This window comes from Hippocampus zosterae, chromosome 8 (assembly GCF_025434085.1).
Source record: "Hippocampus zosterae strain Florida chromosome 8, ASM2543408v3, whole genome shotgun sequence".
Taxonomy (NCBI): domain Eukaryota; kingdom Metazoa; phylum Chordata; class Actinopteri; order Syngnathiformes; family Syngnathidae; genus Hippocampus; species Hippocampus zosterae.
Window position 1 is genome coordinate 8,957,172 of NC_067458.1, and position 6,000 is coordinate 8,963,171.

General features: G+C 40.6%; 1 protein-coding gene across 1 annotated transcript in view; it reads right to left on the reverse strand.

The window, feature by feature from the left end:
* Positions 1–1,156, reverse strand: part of nek7 (NIMA-related kinase 7) — an 80,930-nt gene extending 79,774 nt beyond the window's left edge. Inside the window, exon 1 of the mRNA XM_052073950.1 lies at positions 825–1,156. The gene's annotated coding sequence lies outside the window, so the exon portion shown is untranslated. The remainder of the gene's footprint in view (positions 1–824) is intronic.
* Positions 1,157–6,000: the final 4,844 nt, after the last annotated feature.

Below are 6,000 nucleotides of genomic sequence, written 5' to 3' on the forward strand. Positions count from 1 at the left end.
TATTTAGTTGCAAATCCTTTGTAATCAAGGAGAGCCTTAAGTCTCAAACCCACGGATGCCGGATTTAATCTCTGGTCATGCTCTGCCAGGCCTTACTATAGCCATCTCCAGTTCTTGATTGTTTTTTATGGCATTTTCCTTTCAGTTTTGTCTTTACGAGTGAAACGTGTTTAATCACATTCAGGTCCGGTGATTGACTTGGCCACTGCAGAACATTCCACCTCTTTGATGCATGATATGCTTCTTGAAGACGTGACAATAACCACACCAAAGTATGTCTCGCCCAACAAATCACCGAGAATGCAACCTCGCATATTTCCGAAAAGTCACAGACACGTCTTAAAAAGAGCTTAAAACTTAAACTAGTGTGGAAAGTCGTTAGAATACTCCACATACCCTCCGCATTTTAGGTTGCATCCTTTTAAATCTGTTGCTTGGATTCATGAAGTTGCTGCAATACAGTACTGTATTCAGCAGTCAGTTGCGCCCGACCATGTTTGACTGGAAGGACACTGTAACGTACTCAAGTGACAGTGACATTAGTTGCCTAAAGTCAGACGAACTTGAATGCAGTGAAAGTTAGGGCAGCTACGTGCTAGCCTCGGGCAGGCTAAGCTAGCTGACGAACTTCCCTCAAACTTTTTTTTCTTCCCAAATGTGAAGCTCGCGTATAAGCATCGACTGTGGCAACATCGGTGAAACTCTAACAACTGCGCCGTCCCTTGTCTTGTGCAGACAAATCGGGAAAAAGGAGTTGAGAAACAGCGCCTTAGCTGCTCCAAAGTAGTTTTGTTAAATTCATGGTCAGCTGTGTGAGGACTTACCAGGAAGCGGGACTCTGTTGCTAAGCTATTCCTTCTCCACGCGCTGACACGCCACTGATTGTTACGGTGCTCGTCTCCTTTCTGACTTTCCCTTTCCTGTCGAAGTGCACGAGTGGGGGAGTCGCCTTGACCGGGCCTCTTGCTGCGTTGCCGAAACGCTGAAACGTTTTTTTGAGGGTAGTTTTGTGGGGGACGGCAGAGAAAGTGCTGCCGCTGCCGCTACCGCTCCTGCGTCAGTGAGGTTGTGAAAGGCAGGCAGGCACTTCGACCGCTAGGCCCGCCAGCCGCCGTCAAACTCCTGATCCGCGTGCCACCAATGTAAACAAGGTAGCATTCTCGGAGAGCTGTCAAATACCGCGAGATTCCACACTGACGCTCCAAGCCTCCAGTATCAGCATCCTCAGATATACAATCCAATCCAATGCATCGTTATTTATTTAGTTCTTTCACAATAGCGGCAACTGTAACAACGCTCTTTTCGTTTCTCATGTCTTCCTTGACATGCCGGTTTGGTTTTTGTTCTTTATTGTTTAGCCAGCCAACAAGCATGCCATACTTAAAATAAATGTAGATACATTCACACATATGGCGTTTACATGATTGGGTTTTAATTGAAAATAACCAGTTGCATCGAAGGAACATGAGTAGCCTGTAGGTCTTTTCCAAAAATAGCTTACCCGTGGTGAGATATTGTGGAGTACAGGAATATTGTCAAAGTGATTTAAAGATGTCTACAGATTTAGAGATTAGTGATATACACATACAGATTTAAAACATTTCATATTCAACAAGACTGGAACGGCCATCCTATATACAGGGCAGATGCCCGGTGGGCCAGCATCTTTTGGGGCTGATACCTTACTATTCGATTCTTGTTTTTCTCCCTTTCACCCCAAGAGATCAGCCCACAATTTAGAGGGAGCAGCCCATTCATCAGGGACTTACAATAAGAGCCTGGACTACCAGTCGCCTCTTGCGGCTGAAGCCAGAGGGCAGCCATCTTGCTTTGCTACTGTTACTGTCATCACTGGCTGCATCGGCCATTCAGAGTATATTTTCTCAGTATCGTAAAACATAACTGCAATTTTGTTTTGTTTTTTGTTGTTGTTGATGGGCTTTCCTTTCATTTCATTTTTCATTGTTCTGATAGTATGAGTCTTTGATTAAGACTTTTAGATACATTATACGATTTAAGAGAAAATGTATAATTGCATTCAACATGGCTTTAAAGCTTCTCCCAGACTAATTGGTACATCTGTATGCCGCACACTGTGGCATTTTCACCGTCGAGACAGAAAATAAAATAAATACGCTGCGGTGAAATCAATGTATTTTTGTGAAGTGCGTTTTACGATTCTCAATCGAAGACGGCCATCAATGGCTTCACTTCTGGTCTGTTGTTCTATTCATCACTTCTAAAGGGACAGGCTGAGAACCAATCCTCCATCACTGGGTTCGTGGAAGGACTTTTCTTAAGGGTACTGTGTGTATAAAATGTTTGGTTGGGTTGTCTTTGAGTATTTTAGTGAAACATAATGGTTAGCCTGATACGAGATGGCAATGCGCTATCCATATCACCATCAATAAAGAACATCTGTGCCATTATTCAGAGCAACAAAAAAGTTCGAGAACTTCTGTGTCACAACATGCAAAACATTTTAGTGTCAAACCATAGCCATCAGATCGACCACTTCAAAAATAAAATATAAATTTTTTTTCCAAACATTCTAGCCAAATTGTTCTTTAACACAGTAAAATTAAATATATTATTTTTTAAACTAGTGGTTGTGTGCCTCAACATTTAAACTAAAAGCTGAACATTTTATTTTGAACGGGAATGATTATCCGTCATGACTGTCAATGTCGAATCCTTTGGGTAATTGATGAGAACACACACAGTTACTCGATATCCACTCTAGCTTATGTTTCACGGCTGTATGCAAAGTATTCCAAACGCTTTGTATAATTACCGGTAGGTAAATTATGAGGACATATTGACAAAAACAGAAATTCAAATTGGAAGCTGGCATGTGGAATTGATCAGCTTACATGACTTTGATAAAAGCTTTCTGCGCTCATTCCTTTCATACTGACAAATTCCAAATACTCGTGAGCCACTGAAAACACATCCATCTTGCCATCCGCATTGTTAATAATCAACAAGTTAGGTGGGATGTTGTTTTTTTTTTCCTCCATACTTCAATCGCCTTTTTGTTAACCGCACTGCAAATATGGAAAAGGGAAAAGGGAGCGATGCCTGCAATGTACAGCCCCCCATTCTCCAAGCCCCCCCCCTTCTTTTTCTTCAACAACAGTTGAAGATTAAAAGAAACGTCTTGCAGATATCTGTCAATTCGCTATGTGAATAATGCTGTGTGGAATTTGATGGCACAAGTTAAATTGGGTTTCCACTACACCCACATTTTCTCTCAATAAGATCAATGCCGCTCTGTGACAGATAGGGACGGTCTTTTGTATCTTCAAATTTCAGGTTTCTGAGGGAATAATTAGATGGATGGATGAGAAGTAATGCGGCAGTCTGCTCGGGGAGCTGCACCCAGAGATCCTGTAGTTCAACACGCGTGCCGCCATGTCTGTTTGGTGGAAAACTGTTTAATAACCGTGTGGTATTTCCATTGTTTTAAAAAGTGCCTGTCTGCCTGATATGGTCCTTTTAACCGCTAGAAAACTTTTTGTGTTCTTTTTGCTGATATTGTTTATTTAGCAGAAAGGAGTTCCTTTTGATTTTTTTTCTGCGTCAACATAGCACTGTTCTGTGTTTCACTTCATTCCCCCTTCAAACTTTTCTATGGTGTTGCTTGCAGGTAACCCGCTTGCTCGAGAGGTTCTTCCTGCAGGGTAAATGGAGGCGGTTCAAGTGGAATCTTTTTTTTCCTCTTTGTTTTTTTTCTTTGTTTTGGAGTTTTGGGGGGAGCAAACCACACTTGTTTGAAGAAAATTGATGTTAGAGCTTGATCTGCGTTTTTTTGGTTTTGTTTGTGGTTTTTTTGTAGAATTTGGGGGTTGCACAAAAAATATAGAACAGAAAGCTTTGTGTTTAACGAAACAAATTTTTAAAAAATCAGGCCCAGATATGACAGTAAGTAAATAGGAGTAAATTAAGACAAGATAATCATTGTTTCAGTACAGTATTCATATTTTTGTGACAGTGGTCCAGTGGTGTGCTGTAATATTTTTCTTGTGTACAATATGTGTAAAGTTCTGAACTAATCCAGAACAGAGATGGATTTCACAAATGCAGACCGGGACAAAAAAAAAATCTCACAGTAAAAAACCTTGTTACAGAAAAAAAACTACATGAAACCAAGTACAAATTAGATGGCTGGATGAACAAAGCCAGGAGAAAACATAACAAAAAGTGTTTGTAAAAGGCAGGGAAATGAATAAGGACAACAAAAATCCAGTTGCAAGCAAGAATTAAGCAACACAAAAGTCGCAAGAACACCACTTACAACACATGACAAACCACGGCATGGACAAAATGGCATGAGCGAGACTCAAACGTCGAGGAAACAAGCACTTGGTCCATGGGCTGCAAGCAAATAACCCGACGGTAAATTGTCGGTGTAGCAGTCCTTAGGGAGTCCAAAGTCTCATAACTCACGCCGGAAATTCATACTAAAATCAAACAGGAACATGACAATATGTTTAATTGGGTCAATAAAGGTTGACAAAACTGCTCTAGAGGTTACATGAAGGGAGTGGTAACTAGATGCTAAAAATTACTTTGTGTCACCGATCACAGTCGTAAACAAAACAGACTCACCTTTCTTTTGCTTGTTTATTACAACTTCTTCTGCAGTTTGTCATTGTCAAAAAAACATCACTTGCATAATCTTCAACAAAAAAAAATCAACTGCAAACAATGATAAATATTCTCATGTAAAGACCCTGTAAACTGAAATCAACAATATGTTTCTAAATACATTATACATGTTTAACGATAATTGCTGAAACCATGCAAAGACAGAAAACTACGCAATACTGAATTGTAGAGCTATAGCAGTGAACTGCTTTTCACCAGTTCAGTTTTCCGCATTTTTTGTGACACATTTTGGCTTCCGGTTTGAGTCACCTCTCCACAACTATATAAAAACCTCACTGTCTTAATTCTGTGGTTTTTCAACCTTGACCCTGCTGTGGGGTGTGAGGCAATTCAACGGGGACCCGACACAAGCAATTGATGTCGGCAAGAACGGAGAATTGTACATAATCATTCGCACAGATGGACATAAGTAAGATTTGCAACTCATTCAAATAAATGGGAATGAGCTTTTTTTTTTTTACGTGCACAAGAGAGAATGATAAATGTTGAGAATTTCAATTCTCCTCAAAGAAATGTACCAAAGCGACTAAGAAAAATGTTACATGATGAATTACACTTGTGAATCAGATGGAAAAAAAGTCCGTTAGTCTCCGTAGTTTAGTTAGATAAAGGTCTCAGTCATATTTGCGTAAAAGAATCCTATTTTGATCACATTTTTCAAAAAGACATTTTATTTGGATGGACCCCTTGTAGTTACACCCCAGCCGGCTAGAGGTCCCCTGCCTTAGTTCACATCAGTGGTTATCTGATGCAATTGATAGTTACTTTGTTGTTATTATGACACATATTTCTATTGCTACCGCCTGCAGTTTGATAGCAAGCTACGCCTACACGTGAATAGGCGCATTCCCTGAATGTCACAATTGACAGAACAGCTTGCGGACGAGTCCATTGCCCGTCTGCCATCTTCTAGAAGTCTTGGAAGCCTGTTAGCTTGCGAGATAGCTGGTGGCTACCGCCTCTCGTTGCGGCATCTAAAGCCTTGCGACGGCCCCGTGGGATGCTTTCCAGCCCCAGGAGGCTTTATGCAGATATATTTTCACAGCGCAAACATACAGGGATGTGAAGCCAGAAGAAAGTTAATGGACTAAGTAGCATCCATTTTTTTCAACAGGCCATGGTTTCACACATTCACTGGCTACACCCACCACGTTTGATAGCGGAGACAACAGAATGACTTCACGATTTTGAAGCCTCATATTATATACTTCATGATTTTTTTTTAATTATTCCAATTTGGAAGGGCTCTCTTCTCTGTTATGTGTCATATTTAGGAGCTGGATTATGATTAGCGTTAGGGTTAGGCTAAAAATAACCCATTAGAACAGA